Here is an 18,997-nt window from a genome sequence, read left to right as displayed (position 1 = left end):
TGTTGCTAGTGCTCTACTGCAGATCTTGCATTTGCGAACAAGGCTTCGCATTTGGGAGTATGGGCTCGACTGGGGGAGTTTCGCATTTGCGAGGTAAATGTTCGCATTTGCGACCTTGCAGCTACCGCTTTTGTGAAGGCAGAGTCGCATTTGCGACTTAGTGTGTCCTGGGCTACCTTCGCATATGCGAATGAATGGTCCGCATTTGCGAGTAGTATGGGTTCGCATTTGCGACCAACGCATCACATTTGCGATGATTGACTTTCTGAGAAGGGTTCACATTTGCGACCTCTTTCGCGCATTTGCGATGTTCGCATTTGCAAACAAGATATCGCGATTGCGACATCCGCATCTTGTAAAAGAGGAAAAAAACGAGATTTAGCTCATTTCTTTCAAACTCTCAACACTAAACTCCCTAGAGACGATTTTTCCAAGACATTTTCTTCCTAAATTCATTGGTAAGTGACTTTAATCAACTTCTTTTCAATTACCTATTATATTTCATAAGTTTTCAACATCAAATCTAGGATTTTCATGGTAGAAATTAGGGATTTGGGAAGAATTGGAGGGTTTTATAAATTTGGGATTTAGACCTCAAATTCAGGTCGGATTTCGAAACTAATTACATACTCGGGCTCGTGGGTGAATGGGTAAATGGATTTTGGTCTGAATCTTGGGATTTGACCAAGCAAGCCCGGGGTTGACTTTTGTTGGCTTTTTAGAAAAAGTGCAAAGATCTTAACTTTATGTATTGTAATTGATTTCCCTAGTATTATTTGATGTTATTGATTCGATTGGTTTGGTGGTGGAGTTTAGAGGAAAGGCCCCGGTTGAGCTTTGATTTGCTTGCGGAGCGAGGTAAGTATTGGGTCTAACCTTGATTTGAGGGAATAGAAACCCATGAGCTATGTGTTATGTGAATTACATGTGTAGCGGAGGATATGCGAGGTGACGAGTGTATATACGTCGTCAAAGTAATTATTTCCATGCTTTCCCATATTCCATTAATTATTTTATTCCATGTCCTAATTGTTATATGCTTTAATTGCCTCTTATGCCTTAACTTGCTACTTGGCATTTATTATTCTCGTATTAAAATGTTAGTTTCTTCCATGCTTTCATGATTAATTGCTACTTGCCATAATTATCTTACTTGTTTACTTTAACTGTCATATATTTGTCTTGTCTTGATGCTTAGTATTAATTGTAGTATTTTTTGATTTGGTACGACATTCCTTTATGGTTTTACTTTCATATTCGTTAATAGTAGAGATTCTTGTTATTTGAGTTGATGAGTTTAACACATTTATTGATTTTATTTATGGATCCAACGGGTGGAATAATGGAGGATTGATATTGATATGGTGGGATCGGGTTTCATGCCGCAACATATTTTATATGTGATTTTGATATGGAAAAATAAGGGAGGATTGTGATATTGATTCTGATTATATGGTGGGATCGGGGTTATGCGTCGTAACGGATTTTACATGCTATTATTGATATTGATATGGTGAAGGAGGATTATGTTTGTACGGTGGGATCAGGTTGCGCGCCGCAACATGTGAAATAAGGGAGGATTGTATTTGTACGGTGGGATCGGGTTGCGTGCCGCAACAGATTGTGTGTTTTGTATTCATTGTTGTACTATGTTAGCTTTCGATGCCTTCATACGAGATTCTGAGTACTGGTGTTTCTGGTTTTCCTGATTCCGAGGATTGGGTTTATTTTCATAAGTTAAATGTCTTACTTTCCTGTATTCCTTTCCTGTTATTATTATTACATTATATACATGTTATTGTAAGTGACTCGCCTTAGCCTTGTCACTACTTCGTCGAGGTTAGGCTAGACACTTACAGAGTACATGGGGTCGGTTGTACTCATACTATACTCTACACTTCTTGTGCAGATTTTGGAGTCGGTCCTAGCGGCGGTCAGTAGATTGCTCGGATTGATTGCCGGATTGGAGACTTGAGGTACAACTGCTCGGCGTTCGCAGCCGTGAAGTCCCCTTCTACCTTATAGTAGCTGTTTATTTTATTTCAGACAGTTTTACTTTCATTCAGACTATTATCTGTATTATTCTAGTCGCTTATGCACTTGTTACCCAAGTTCTGGGATTGTATCTAGATATTGCGATTACTATGGTTTTTCTCACTTTATTTCAGTTCTATTTCGGTTTATTCAGTTTAATTTGTATTAATTAAATTGATTTGTTAAAAATAACTAAATACTATTCTAACGTTGGCTTGCCTAGCAAGTAAAATATTATGTGCCATCATGGTCCCGAGGGTGGGAATTCTAGGTCGTGACAAGTTGGTATCAGAGCACTAGGTTGCCTAGGTCTCACGAGTCACGAGCAAGCTTAGTAGAGTCAGGAGGATCGGTACGGAGACATATGTACTTATCTTCCAAAGGCTATGGAGTTTAGGAAAATTTTCACTTCTTTCTTTCTCTATTGTACGATTTTATTCTATCATTGATGATTGAACCATTCTATCCTTGTTCTCTCGCACATGGTGAGAACACACACTGCATCTATAGCCGGACAGAAGCTGGAGCCCCCTGTGGCAGCTACTACCAAGGACAGAGGTCGAGGCCGAGGTCGCGCCAGATGTCGAGGCCAAGGTAGAGCTCAGCCTAGAGCTCGAGTAGCAGAACCCGTAGTGGAGCCTCACATAGATTTTTTGGAGGAGGTTCCAACTCAGACTGTTCCCGTCGAACCAGCTCAAGTGCCTGAGGGGTTCATAGCCACTTCAGTGCTTCAGGATGCTCTAGTCTGTTTGGTGGGCCTTATGGAGAGTGTGGCCTAGACCGGTACATTCCCGGTGGTACCAACAGTTTCTCGGACTGGGGGAGGAGCACAGACTCCCGCTAATCACACTCCGGAGTAGGTGGCTCCCCAGTATCAGACTCCAGCAGCTCTGCCAGTTGGGGTGGTTCAGCCGGTTGTTGCGGCACATGCTGGTGATAGACCCGCCATGTCTTCTGAGGCTCTGTTGAGGGTTGGATAAGTTTACCAAGTTCTTCCCTATTCACTTCAGTGTTGCACCTTCTTAGGACCCACATGATTATCTAGACCGCTGCCATAGGGTGTTGCTGAACATGGGCATATTTGAGACCAATGGGTCAATTTTTTAGCATATCAGATGACTGGTTCCGCCAAGAGTTGTGGAGAGACTATATGTTGACTAGAACAACTGGGTCACCTGCACTTACCTGGGATCAGTTCTCACTGCTATTTCAAGAGAAGTTCATTCCCGTCACTCTAAGAAAGGAGTACCACAGGCAGTTTAAGTGTCTTTAACAAGGTAATATGACTGTTACCCAGTACGAGACTTGATTTGTGGACCTAGCTCGCCATGCCATTATCTTGCTTCCTACTGAGAGGGAGAGAGTGAGGAGATTTATTGATGGGCTCACTTAGACTATCATGCCACATATGGCCAAGGAGAGCGAGAGATATTTCTTTCTAGATGACCGTAGATATTGCTAGACGTATCAAGATGGTTCGTGCTTAGGAGATGGGGCTGGTGTCAGATAGGGACCCCCATCATTCCGGTAGTTTTAGTGGTGCCTCATCTGGAGGCAGGGGTACTTTTAGTAGAGGCCATCCACCGAGGACATTTCATTCAGAACATCAGGCATCTAACAGTACTTCAGGGAGTCGTAGTCCTTATGTGCCTCATTCTGGGCAGCCAGCCTACAGTGCACCATCAGCTCTTATCAGTGCGCCTCTGATTCAGAGCTATCACTGAGGTTATTCAGCCCATTCGGGTCAGCTTCAACAGCTACAACAGAAGGATTGGTGTTTTGCGTGTGGTGGTATTGGTCACATCAGGAGGTTCTATCCGAGATTGTTGGGTGGCATGCCACAACAGAGTTCTCGTGCCATGGTCCCTGCACCGGTTTCTCCACCGCCCCCTCAGCTAGCTAGAGGTAGGGGTCAGGCAGCCACAGGTGGAGGTCAAGCCGTTAGAGGTGGATGCCATCCAGCTAGAGGCCATCCTAGAGACGTAGTTTAGAGTGGTGGGGCACAACCTCGATGTTATGCTTTCCCTGCTAGCCTGAGGCCAAGTCATCTGATGCCATTATCACAAGTATTATTCCAGTTTGCCATAGATATGCTTCAGTTCTATTTGATCCGGGATCTACTTATTCTTACGTATCATCCTATTTTGCTTCATATCTGGTTGTACCTCATGATTCTTTGAGTGTTCCTGTGTATGTGTCCACGCCTGTGGAGATTCTATTGTTGTAGATCACATCTATTGCTCGTGTGTCATTACTATTGGGGGTCTTGAGACTAGCGTATATCTTCTACTTCTTGATATGGTAGATTTTGATGTTATCTTAGGTATGGATTGACTGCCACCTTATCATGGTATATTGGATTATCACGTCAAGGTAGTGACCTTAGCCATGCCGGGGTTGCCTCAATTAGAGTGGATAAGGACTCATGGCCACTCTACCAGTAGGCTTATTTCTTATGTGAAGGCTCGATGTATGGTCGAAGGGATGTCTAGCTTATTTGGCCTATGCTCGTGATTCTAGTCCGAAGGTTCCTTCCATGGATTCAGTATCAGTTGTGCGTGAGTTTCCAGAGGTGTTTCCTGCAGATCTGCCGGGGAAGCCACCCGACAGAGATATTTACTTCTACATTGATTTGGCTCCGGGCACTCAGCCCATTTGTATCCCACCATACCGTATGGCCCCGCCAGAGTTGAAGGAATTGAAGGAGCAGCTGCAAGATTTGCTTGATAAGGGATTCATTAGACCTAGTGTCTCGCCCTGGGGTGCGCCCGTGTTGTTCGTGAAGAAGAAAGATAGATCGATGAGGATGTCTATAGACTATCGGCAGTTGAACAAAGTCACTATGAAGAACAAGTATCCGTTTTCGAGGATTGATGATTTATTTGATCAGCTTCAGGGTGCCAAAGGGTTTTCAAAGATTGATTTGAAGTTCGGATACCATTAGTTGAAGATTAGGGCATCTAATGTCCCTAAGACGACTTTTCAGACACGGTATGGGCATTATGAGTTCCTAGTGATGTCATTTGGATTGACAAGTTCCCCAGCAGTATTCATGAATTTGATAAACCGGGTGTTCAAGTCATATTTGGATTCATTTGTAATTGTATTTATTGATGACATCTTGATTTACTACTGCAGTCGAGAGGAGCATGAGCAGCATCTTCGGATGGTACTTCAAACTCTGAGAGATAGCCAGTTATATGCCAAGTTTTCAAAGTGTGAGTTTTGGTTAGACTTAATCGCCTTTTTGGGGCATGTTGTATCGGCAGAGGGCATGAAGGTGGATCCTAAGAAGATTGAGGTAGTCCAGAACTGGCCTACACCCACTTCGGCTACAGAGATCCGTAGTTTCCTGGGTTTGGCTGGTTATTACCGTCGGTTCATAGAGGGGCCTTCATCCATAGTAGCCCTTTTGACTAGATTGACCCAGAAGGGTACCCTGTTTAGATGGTCGGGTGAGTGTGAGTTGAGTTCTCAGAAGCTAAAGACTACTTTGACTATGACGCCAGTGTTGGTGTTGCACATAGGTTCAGGATCCTACACGATGTATTGTAATGCATCATGTATTGGGCTTGGTGCAGTGTTGATACAGGATGGCAGGGTTATTGCATACGCGTCGCGGAAGTTGAAGGTTCATGAGAAGAAATTACCCTATTCATGACTTAGAGTTGGTAGCCATTGTTCATGCGCTGAAGATTTAGAGGAACTATCTTTACGGCGTGTAGTTCAAGGTATTTATGGATCATCAGAGTCTATAATATTTGTTCAAGTAGAAGGATCTTAACTTGAGGCAAAAGAGGTGGTTGGAGTTGTTGAAAGACTATGATATCACCATTTTGTATCATCCCGGGAAGCCCAATGTGGTGGCCGATGCCTTGAGTAAAGAGGCTGTGAGTATGGGTAGCCTTGCATATATTCCAGTTGGTGAGAGGCCGCTTAAAATAGATTTTCAAGCTTTGGCCAATCCGTTCGTAAGGTTAGATGTTTCAGAGCCCAGTCGTGTTCTAGCTTGCATAGTCGCTTGGTCTTCCTTGTATGAGCGCATCAGAGAGCATCAATATGATGATCCCCATTTGCTTGTCCTTAAGGACACGGTGCGGAACAGTGGTGCCAAGCAGGTTACTGTTGGAGATGATAGGGTTTTGAGGATGCATGGTCGTATTTATTTGCCCAATATGGATGGAATTCATGAGTTTATTCTTGAGGAGGCCCACAGTTCACGATATTTTATTCATCCGGGCACCGCCAAGATGTATCAGGACTTGCTGCAGCATTATTGGTGGAAGAGGATGAAGAAAGATATAGTTGCATATATAACTTGGTGTCTAAATTATGAGCAAGTAAAGTACGAGCATCAGAGGCCTGGTGGTTTGCTTCAGAGGTTAGAGATTCCCGAGTGGAAGTGGGAGCGTATCACTATGGATTTTGTTGTTGGACTTCCACGGACTCAGAAGAAGTTCGACGCGGTATGGGTCATTATGGATAGGTTGACCAAGTCGGTGCATTTCATTCCAGTGGCAGTTACCTATTCATCAGAGCGGTTAGGTAAGATCTACATCCGCGAGATCGTCCGTCTTCACGGTGTGCCCGTGTTTATTATTTCAGATCGAGGTACACAGTTCACCTCACACTTCTAGAGGGCCGTACAACATGAGTTAGGCGCGCGGGTTAAGTTAAGCATATCATTTCATCCCCAGACGGACGGACATTCTGAGTGCACTATTCAGATATTGGAGGATATGCTTCACGCTTACGCTATGGATTTTGGGGGTTCGTGGGATCACCTCTTGCCGCTTACGGAGTTTGCCTATAATAACAGCTACCAGTCGAGCATTTAGATGGCTCCCTATGAGGCATTATACGGAAGGCGGTTCCATTCACTAGTTGGATGGTTCGAGCTGGGGCAAGCTCAATTGTTGGGTTTAGATTTGGTACAGGATGCCTTGGATAAGGTCAAGAGTATTTAGGATCGACTTTGCACCTCTTAGTCTAGGCAGAAGAGTTATGCCGACCGTAGAGTTCATGATGTTGCATTCATGGTTAGAGATAGGGTATTTCTTCGGGTTTCACCCGTGAAGGGTGTGATGAGGTTCAGAAAGAAGGCCAAGTCGAGCCCTAGGTATATCAGACCCTTTGAGATTCTTGAGATAGTGGGTGAGGTGGCCTACAGACTGGCATTACCACCTAGATTATTAGCAATCCATCCGGTGTTCCATGTGTCCATGCTCTGGAAGTATCACGGTGATCCGTCCCATGTGTTAGATTTCAACTCAGTCCAATTGGACAAGAATTTGACTTATGAGGAGGAGTCGGTGGCTATTCTAGTCTGGTAGGTCCGGTAGTTGAGATCTAAGAGCTATCCTTCAGTTCGAGTATAGTGGAGAGGTCAATCGATCAAGGAAGCCACGTGGGAGTCTGAGTTGGACATGCGGAGTATATATCCACACTTTTTCACCAGTTCCAGGTACCTTTCTATGTCCGTTCGAGGACGAACATTTATTTTAAAGGCAGAGAATGTGATAACCCGATAGGTCATTTATAGTTTTACTTTTCATTTTTGTATTTTGAGACCCCGAATAGTTCCGTTTAGACTTCCTCGATTTGTGTGCGCAGTCCATGTCCTTTTTTCGGAAGGTTTTTATGAGAAATTGATGAAAATGTGAATTCGTGCCTTAAAACTCATTTGAGTTGACTATGATCAATATGTTTATTTAAATGGACCCAGATCAGTGTTTTGAAAGTCCTGGTGGATCCGTATCCTGATTTGGGACTTAGGCATATGCCCGGAATCAAATTCGGATGTCCCTAACTTGTTTTAACATAATTCGTTGAAAACTAGCAGTTTAAAGGTTTAAAGAATTCCTAAGTTTGACCGTAAGTTGACTTTGTTGCTACTGGGTTCGGATTTTGGTTTCGGAACTTGGTATGCGTTTATTACAGTATTTATGACTTATGTGCAAAATTTGGTGTAAAACGGAATTCATTTGACGTGATTCGGATGTCTGGTTGAGAAATTGCATGTTCTTAAGTTTCATTGAAAATTTCATTCGTTTTGGTATCCGATTCGTAGTTCTAGATGTTATTTTGGTATTTTGATTATGGAAGCGAGTTCATATGATATTTTTGCACTTGTGTGCATGTTGTGATTTTGGACTTAGAAGAATAGTTGATGCCTTTACTCTCGCATTTGCGAGCCTTGTGCAAACAAGGCTTCGCATTTGCGAGCACGAGCTGGATTTGGGGAGTCTCGCATTTGCAAGGTAAATGTTTGCATTTGCGAACTTGCAGCTGCCGCTTTTGCGAAGGTAGAGTCGCAGTGTGTCTTGGGCTACCTTCGCATATGCGAAGGAATGGTTTGCATTTGCGAGTAGTATGGGTTCGCATTTGCGACCAAAACATCACACTTGCGTTGACTGACTTTCTGAGAAGGGTTCATATTTGCGACCTCTTTCTCGCATTTGCGATGTTTCGACATTCGTAGCTGGTAAAAGAGGAGGAAAATGGGATTTAGCTCATTTCTTTCAAACTCTCAACCCTAAACTTTCTAGAGGCGATTTTTCCATGGGATTTTCTTCCTAAATTTATTGGCAAGTGACTTTAATCTACTTCTTTTTAATTACCCATTATATTTTATAAGTTTTCAACATCAAATCTAGGATTTTTATGGTAGAAATTAGGGATTTGGGAAGAATTGGAGGGTTTTATAAATTTGGGATTTAGACCTCAAATTGAGGTCGGATTTCGAAACTAGTTACATACTCGGGCTCGTGGGTGAATGGATAAATGGGTTTTAGTCTGAATCTTGGGTTATGACCAAACGGGCTCGGGGTTGACCTTTGTTGACTTTTTGAAAAAAGTGTAAAGATCTTAACTTTATGTATTGTAATTGATTTCCCTGGCATTATTTGATGTTATTGATTCGATTTTGGTTAGATTCGATTGGTTTGGTGGTGGATTTTAGAGGAAAGGTCCCAGTTGAGCTTTGATTTGCTTGCGGAGCGAGGTAAATATTGGGTCTAACCCTGATTTGAGGGAATAGGAACCCTTGAGATATGTGTTATGTGAATTATATGTGTAGTGGCATATAAGCGAGGTGACGAATGTATATACGTCATCAAAGTAATTATTTCCATACTTTCCCGTATTCCATTAATTATTTTATTCCATGTACTAATTGTTACATGCTTTAATGACATCCTATGCCTTAATTTGCTACTTGTCATTTATTATTCTCGTATTAAAATATTAGTTTCTTCCATGCTTCCATGATCAATTGCTACTTGTCTTAGTTGTACACTTTAACTGTCATATATTTGGCTTGTCTTGATGCTTAGTATTAATTGTAGCATTTCTTGATTTGGTACGAGATTCCTTTATGGTTTTGCTTTCATATTCCTTAATCGTAACGATTCTTGTGATTTGAGTTGCTGAGTTGATTACATTTATTGATTTTATTTATGGATCGGGTTGCACGCCGCAACGGGTGGAATAAGAGACGATTGATATTGATATGGTGGGATCGGGTTGCATGCCGCAACGGATTTTATATGTGATATTGATATGGAGAAATAAGGGAGGAATGTTATATTGATTCAGATTATATGGTGGGATCGGGTTACGCGCCGCAACGAATTTTACATGTTATTATTGATATTGAGATGGTGAAATAAAGGAGGATTGTGTTTGTACGGTGGGACCGAGTGCGCATCGCAACAGATTGTGTGTTTTGTATTCATTTTTGTACTTTGCTAGCTTTCGATGCTTTCATACGAGATTCTGAGTACTGGTGTTTCTCATTTTTCCAATTCCGAGGATTGAGTTTATTTTCATAAGTTAATTGCTTTACTTTTCTGTATTCCTTTCCTGTTATTATTATTGTACTGCGTACATGTTATTGTAAGTGACCCGCCTTAGTCTCGTCACTACTTCGTCGAGGTTAGGCTCGACACTTATAGAGTGCATGGGATCGATTGTACTCATACTACACTCTCCACTTCTTGTGCAAATTTTGGAGTCGGCCTTAGCGGCGGTCAGTAGATTGCTCGGATTGATTGCCGAATTGGAGACTTGAGGTACAACTGTTAGGTGTTCGCAACCCTGAAGTCCCATTCTATCTTATCCTAGCTGTTTATTTTATTTCAGACAGTTTTACTTTCATTCAGACTATTATCTGTATTGTTCTAGTCGCTCATGTACTTGTGACACCAGTTCTGGGATTGTATCTAGATATTGCGGTTATTATGATTTTTCTCACTTTATTTCAGTTCTATTTCGGTTTATTCAGTTTAACTGGTATTAGTTAAAATGGCTAAAGACTATTCTAATATTGGCTTGCCTAGCAAGTGAAATGTTAGGCGCCATCACGATCCCGAGGGTAGGAATTCCGCGTCCTGACACTGCACAAAAAGTGTAGAAGTGTAGTATGAGTACAACCGAACCAATGTACTCAGTAAGTATCGAGCGTAACCTCGACGAGGTAGTGGCGAGGCTAAGGCAAGACACCTACTAAACCTTGTGCAGATGCATATATAAAGCAACAGAAATAACAAGTAAAACATTAAAAATAGTAACGAGGTGGGGGGCATATAAAAGGAGCAATAACCAGAACAATAAATACATAATCACCAACTAAATCTCTTGCTGAAATAAGCAATAAAACCGCCAAGTTAAACTCCCAATCCAAGTATCAAGTAAAGCAAGGAAATCATCAAAATGCACGACATCACCTTTCGTTTTTTACTCTCATCCTCACATGATAATGATACTAGCAAGCAAGTGCACGATATCACCCTTCGTGCTTTTACTCTCTTTCTTACATGATAATATAAATAGAGAAATCAAGTATACGGCATCACCCTTCGTGCTTTATTCCTCAGATTCACTCAATCAGTGATATCAATATGCAAATATGGTATGACAATACCCTTCGTACTTTTTACTCTTCCTCGCCAAGCAACAATAATAACCCAAAGTTTCAATCAAGATGGGAAGCAAATTTCAACTTTAATAATGGTACTAGAATAAGCAAGTTCATCTTTCAGTATCACAACAACCCTAACATGAACAATAAACACGCAAGCAACAGTTCAAGAATAAACAAACTAGCTAAGGTATGGTAGGCATAGTGAATGAAACAACATGGTACAAATAAGACAAATTCCACCCGCATGCTTTAACCTATAAAACCTATATATACTCGTCACCTTGCATATATTCCATTGTCACAACCCAAAATCGCACCTTAAGGAGCATGATATCACTTAATCTCTAAGACTAGGTAAGCCGATCACTTACAACGGTTAATTAAATCAATTAGACATGATATTATGAGACCGAATTTAATATAAATACAGAGATAAAATAATACAAGCATACACGATGATAATCACAACAGGAACTCCCAAGACTAGGTAGTACAGAGTCGCGAGCTCTAACTGATTATATAGTATTATCTCAAAACAAAAATTACAATGTTGTTCAGATAGAGAATTGACAATAAAAATTAAAGGGAAGGACTCCAAGGGACTACAGATATCGAGCAGCTCTACCTTAAATCATCGCGATCAGTAGCTAACATTTCCTAGAACCACCACCTTCAACACTTGTATCTGCACAAAAATATGTAAAAGTATAGTATGAGTACATCGCAATCGGTACCCAGTAAGTATCCAGACTAACCTCGATAGAGTAGATGAGGTATCAGTCAAGACACCTACTAGATATAATAACTTGTGCAGAATATAAGTATAACGCTAATAATGGAAGCAAGAACCAGTAAATGGTAACAAGGAATAAACATGTGATAACACAGTAAAAATAATCCAACACAGTTAAATGTACATGTGAAATAAATTAAGGGAAAAACACGACAGCTTAAATCATCAAACCGTTTCGACACAAGATTTACCATTAGAATCACCCCGAGGTACCACACCTCACAATCACAAATCACGAGTCTCAAGTCATTAATCATTTACACATGGCACCTCATGCCCACATTATCAATCACAATCGCACGGATAACTCTCATGCCGATATCACAATCTGCCCGGCATGGTCACATGCTCACTATCACAATCCGACCACCATGGTCACATGCTCACTATCACAATCCGATTGGCATGGTCACAGGCTAACAGTCCAACCATATTGCAGAGAAAGTAAATATACAAGAATACATGTGCATGTTCAATGAACATCAAATTTCATACTCTTGAACTGGTTTAAATGACATATTATGGTGCATGCATGTGCAAGTGTACTATCACAGTTCAAGTAAACAAGTAATATCATATACACCGAGTGACACATTGGAAACAACATAACAATTACGTAATATGCATGACGCACACTATGGAGTCAAAAGCAACAACCAGAATACTCATCTTTCATCAACAACACACCCCCAGGCCAACACATAACATTTTCCATATCGCCACCCTTATCTCATCACATTGACAATATCATAATAGCCACTCGTATCTTCGCCCAGACAATTTATAAATAGTCACCCATATCTCTCCGCCCCGACAATAACATAATAGCCACCCATATCCCTCCGCCCAGATAATAATACAATAGTCACTCGTATCACTCCACCCAGACAATATATCAATAGCCACCTGTATTGCTCCGCATAATCAACAATAGTGAAATGCCATCCTTATGCTCCGCACAATCAACAATAGTAAAATGCTACCCTTGTGCTCCGCACAACAATAATCAATCCCCACAATGTCCACATATGTCACAATATTGCCAAAAAAACAATACTAACATCACGATAACGCCTAAACCATGACTCAACAACAATGTATACAAGAGTCTCATCAATCAAAATAATGACATGGAAAGATAAACTCAACAATTAAAGATATAATATGTAATAACAACATCAATTACATGCATATAAGTAACCTAAGAGTCTAACCGGTCAATTTCCACATGTAAGGCCGTGTACACACTCGTCACCTTATGTACACGTCTTTCACATAATAGAAATAGTGTAATTAAACCCAATTCTATGGGGTAGTTTCCCCATACAAAGTTAGGCAAGATATTTACCTCAATTAGGCCAAATCTAACATTAAGTATCTGAGTTCACATAGGGTTCGAGGAAGAGTCGCACCTTAAGAGATATGATATAGGTGACTTACCCTAATGGAATCATCAGTGACTAATTTCACAACCTTTGAACCGATGGCGATCAAGAAATTGTTAGAAAATGACTGATAAGGGAAAGACTTGGTGATTTTGAATTTTTTTGACTTTACAAGCTTGAAAGTGGGAACGTTAGCTTTTGTGTTACTAATTTTTTACACACACACACACTCGCAAAGAAAGTTAGCTCGATTTTGATGCATGAATGGTCCATTCGTTGACTATTTACTACATTGTCCGGAGCATTAAAGAAAAGCTTTGAGAGTATAACATATAAACTATGCCTGTGCCTAGGGGTGAGCATTCGGTATTTCGGTTCGGTATTTGAGAATTTCGGTTCGGTCTTTTGATATTCGGATTATCAGTTGTGTATACCAAATACCGTACCAAAATATTTCGATACGGTTCAGTATTTATTATTTTGGTTCGGTACGGTTTCGGTTTAATATTCGTTAAATAAGCAACACTAACGAGTGACAATTCTCCTATGTTTCAATGCACTGTCTAACTGTTCATCCAAGAAATACAATGAAATTGAACAACCATTTCTTCAGAAAGAAGTAAATAGACATGATGCATTTTCTAATGCTGGCATTTGGAGCCAACTCACATTCTTGGCTTAATGCCTTAATCCACTATTCAACAAACATGCGACAGTAGCAGCATTAACATGCTGCAAATTTTTTCTCTGAAAATGGCCAAGTTTAATGTAATCTTTTGGCAGAAAATATATGCAACAGTAGCAGCATTAACAATAGCAGAATTAACAGTACCAACATTAACAGTAGTAGTAGCAGAATTAACAGTAACAATAGAATGAGAACAAAATTAATTTTTGAATTAATAGTAGCAGGAGAATTATTTTTCTTTTTCTAAATTAAAAATATTTAATTTTTTCTGAACAATGTATGAATGAGACAGTGTCATATAAAATGAAACACCCGTTACATAATTTAACAAATTTTTCAAACTAGTGCTAATGAAATTCAAACAAGGAGAATAAATCTTGAAATGGATGAACTGAGAATAAGCAGAAAACACAGGAGGAAGACGAAAACTATCTCTTGATTACAAAATTCTCTCTCAAGAAATTATTTCAACATGTGGGTAAAAGTTATGAACCTGTTGAAGTCTTGAAGAGTTGAAGATTAAAGATTGTTTCTCAATTCTCACTTCTCAGAGTTCTCTCACAGGTCACAGCCATGGCCGGTCAGCCGATCTCTTAGGTTTTTAATTACCAATTCCAAGTGAGAGTGAAAGACTAAATGTATGAAACTAGGGTAACTGCCTATCTGGAGCCTGAGTAGTCTTATTGGGTTGGGCTCCTAGAGAATTAAAATATTTGGTCGGGCACTTGGGCTGGGCAGTGTATAGGTCCTACATGATCTTTAAAAATTCGGTATTTCGGTATACCGAATTGTCAAGATCCTATTACCGAAGACCGTACCGTTATACCGAAATATCGAAAATTTAGTACCGAATTGAACCGAAATACAGAAAAAACCGAAACCGAAATACCGAATTAATTCGCTCCGGTTCGGAATTCGGTTTTTCAGATTTTATGCCCACCCCTACCTGTACCCATTAGTTGCAGCATAAAGGAATACTAATCTATCAATCCACTGGGGAAAATAACTATAATATCTTACTTGTTATAAAATCTTGAATTATGGTGGATGTCCATAACCACCAAAGGAGTAATGCTCACTACTCTTCTCCATTATCTTCATAACTTTCACTACTATAATACTTATGGAGTTATGATTGTAACTCCATAACCCCCCATGATCTTCCTCCGTGATCTCAAATGATTAATGACATATTTCTTCACTATATAAAGGCCTTGTAATAGATGGAAAGATCACACAATTGAAGAAGAAAATCTCTTCCTTCTCTCTATCTCCATTTTTTGTTCATGTTTTACTAAATTATTTTTATTTCATAACACTTTATCAGCACGAATTGCTAAATTCCTCGTATACTTCCTATAAGAGACGAAAGCCTTCCATGGGAACTACAATTGCTTTTGCTACCTTGCTAAGTGATAAGTTGACTGATACTTATTTGTTCTTTTAGTTACTTTCTTTGATCTCATTTTTGGCACAACAAAGATTAGTTGGTTATGGGCCTAATGGCTCTTGCATGAATTAATATTTGGTGCAAACAACCATGTCAAATCACATGGCTAAATTGTTACTAAAAATGCATGATAAAGACAATAGTACAGTAAGAGTATTCATATATTATCCAGTGTTGTTGCTAGATGCATGCGGTATCTTAAGTTATGCTAAATGGCTTGTATAATTTAGTGATTGCAGAATATAAGCTAAGGTAACTGGATATATTGACGGTTTAGACATGTTTTAGTGTTATATAATATACGGTTTTAGTTAAGGTATTATTCTAACTTTATATCATATTTGTGAACTACATCGCTTTATTCCAATTAATTACCAACATAACATTTATGTTTGGTTACAAAGATGTTGATATCTAATTTTTGGCCAACACTACTTTTATTGCTTTTGTAATGTGGTATAATTATTTTATATTAGTTCATATGAATCATCAAATATGATAACATTAGACTGAACGATTGTATCCCTATGGTCATTATAAGTGGGTAATAGTTTTAAGTGCTTGAGGGTGAGCCTCAGCACGCTTTAGCCTATTATGCCATTGGTTGAGGGTAAGATATCGGGTTTAAGCCTAACACACTTTTGTATGGGGTAAGGCATTGAGTTCAAGTCTCAATGCACCATATTGATGATATAATGATGAATGATGCAAAATAATGTGCTTTTGATGAAAAAATTATAAAACTTGTCCCACTTGATTTGCTCTATTCTTGAAGTTAATGCGGTAGCAATGCATAATAAGTCCAATGAAGACAAGTGGTTGATGAATGAACATTTGCGTGCCAAAGACCAAAAATAATTATAGTCATCATTATGGTCATTGTGAAAAAGAGAACAATAATAATTCTCAAAATAATCCTTCAAATGTGAAGGAAATATGTATCAATGTGGTCTGTAAATATAAGGCACGTTCAGACGATTATAATCCATTTATAAAAGAATGCGACTTGTGATAAGCATTGTAAATGCAGACTCATTCCTGAAAGTGAATGTGAAAATATATATGTGATATAAATTATGCATAAGAATGTGCTTATGCATGATTGAATAAATACTATAACTCACCTCAACTGGGAGGTTTGAGAGAAAGAAAGATAATGAATATTACTGTGTGGTTACATGGATATGTCATTGGTTGCGTACATGTGGTACGCCAAAAATATTTTATCATACCTTATAAAAGGTTATTAAAGTTTAAGTTAAAGCAAGAAATAATTTTACTTATGATGATTTTGACCATGACAATTATTATGATATAATTTTCTCCGTGAATGAGATATTCACCATATAGATAGTGTGACAAAAGATCTTGTAGTACAAAAATCAATTAAGAGCTCCGAAAAAATTAATTTATTACTACCCGGATGAATGAAATTATTCGTGACATTAATATTGTGGTAAGTCTCAAAAGAAACTTTTTGAGTTTCAAATATATTAGCCAAAGTGGTTGGCATTTGAGACTATAAATGAAAGTAAGATTGAATATCTTCATATTACTATAATCATATCGGGTAAATATGAAAGGTTACCTGATTTTTCTTTTATTTGTACTGCACAAGTATAAGTATGATGATGGAATCACATACCACAAGTAAACTAGAGGTTTACTGAAACAAATATTAGTTGGCATGACCGGTTGGCCATCCCGGTTCAATTATGATGCGAAAATTGATTGAGAATTCACATTGGCATATATTAAAGAAATAGAAGATTCTTCAAAAATTCTCTTGTGCTGCTTATTCTCATGATATACCAGTTAAGGTTGTGATTGAATCCCTTGATTTCTGGAACGAATAAAAGGTGATATATATATATGGGCCCAGTCACCTGCCATGTGGATCATTTACTATATTATGATTTTAATAGATGCATCTATTGTATGGTCACATGTGCGTTTGTTACCAACTTGCAGTTTGATTTTTGCAAGGTTGTTTGCTCAAATTATTAGAGCACAATTCCAGAATATAAATTATGATAATTTATCTTGATAATACTGGTTTAAATCCAAGTTGGTTTAGCAAAAATTGTATGCCTCCAATTATAGCTAAACCATTGGTTATGAGAACAAAACTCCTAGAAAGAAATTTGGTATGAGGTATATTATTTAATAGATAGTAGCACTTGTACGCATCTAGCCATCAATTTATGATAAATACACCCTATCATAATCGGTTCAGGGTCAGGAACCAAATAATTTTTATCTAGAAATATGGATGTGTTATATGATTTAATTATGCCACCACAATGCACAAAGATGGGTTCCCAAAGAAGGTTGGGAAATATGTTGGTGATCCCAACATTAGGGGGAGAAAATGGGCAGCTGAGAAAGTGATGCGTGGAATGAATTATTAAGAATACATATAGATCCTCGCACAAGAAAATATGAACTTGAAGTTCAAGTGATAATTCATTTGCAAATTATTGCCAAACGCATTTGCTGACCCAAAGCTAAATATCATATTTCAGCTACTAATGCTCCAAATAGAATAAAGTCCATGAGGGACAGAGTCTATGGCACGCAAAAAGCGTAATCGACTAATCGATTCCAAAGATAAAACTCCTTGAAGAAGGAGAGGAGCAAATGTTCAAGATGGTCATAATAAGGAGGCAAGTGCTCTAGAAGAGCACCACGACATAGCACATCATAAGACCTCATGGGAGAGGCTCATGTATCTGAAAATAATGAGATCTCGATAAGTTATGTCTTTATTGAGTGATGATGAAACCGATACAAAATGATCATCGACGATATTGTTAATATAATGTGGCGATCAATATTATTAATATTGACGAGGATATTGAGCTCAAATCTGTTATAAAATTTGGAAAGATAAATGATTGGCCAAATGAAAAATACGCAATAAAAATTGACTTCAACTAAAAAATGTGAAGTTGGACGGATAGTCCCAACACCTAAAAGTATAAAGCCAGTGGTGGTATAAATGTGTTCTTGTGCTAAAAATGTCAAGTCAATAGACATGAAGATGACTTGTGACACAAAAAGATTTGTAAATATCCTGGCATTGGTTATATAGAGACATGTTCTCCTGTGGTGGATGTAGTCATTTCAGATTTTAATCTGGCAATACATGAAAATTTTGATATGCGTATAATTGGAATCATTAAAGGATTTAAATTATTCTGAAGCATATTAAGGTTCCCAAGAAATTTATTAAATAAAGTTTCAGCAAATTCTTATGTGAATTAGAGCGATCATGGCATACATGATTTGTTTTTGTGTCTAGTACAATTGGTGCACTAATGTATTTTGCTAGAACTATAAGCATAACAATATGCAAGAAAGATATAGTTTTATTCCTATATGAAGATATTGGAATACTATTAGGATTATATTGCAAAAGGAATCCTTGATATAGATTTGTTTATTCTAGCAAATATTGCCAAAGTTTTGTTGGTTATGCAAATGCAGGCATTTTCTGAAGTCAAACAATCTATTTGTATGTGAGGGTACTACCATATTATTATTTCACAAGGCAATCAATTGTTGATACTTATTCAACAATGTCAATATGCTAGCAACTGATAAATCAAGTCACTCAACACACAACCGGTGTATGACTTTACTTTGAAGAGAAGACTCCAACAATAGTGAAAACGATGATGTTTGTTTATCTCAATTAAAAGAAGGATATATTGAAGGTGAC

This window comes from Nicotiana tabacum, chromosome 23, assembly GCF_000715075.1.
Source record: "Nicotiana tabacum cultivar K326 chromosome 23, ASM71507v2, whole genome shotgun sequence".
NCBI lineage: Eukaryota > Viridiplantae > Streptophyta > Magnoliopsida > Solanales > Solanaceae > Nicotiana > Nicotiana tabacum.
The sequence above is the reverse complement of the archived record's forward strand: the minus strand, read 5'-3'. Positions refer to the sequence as shown.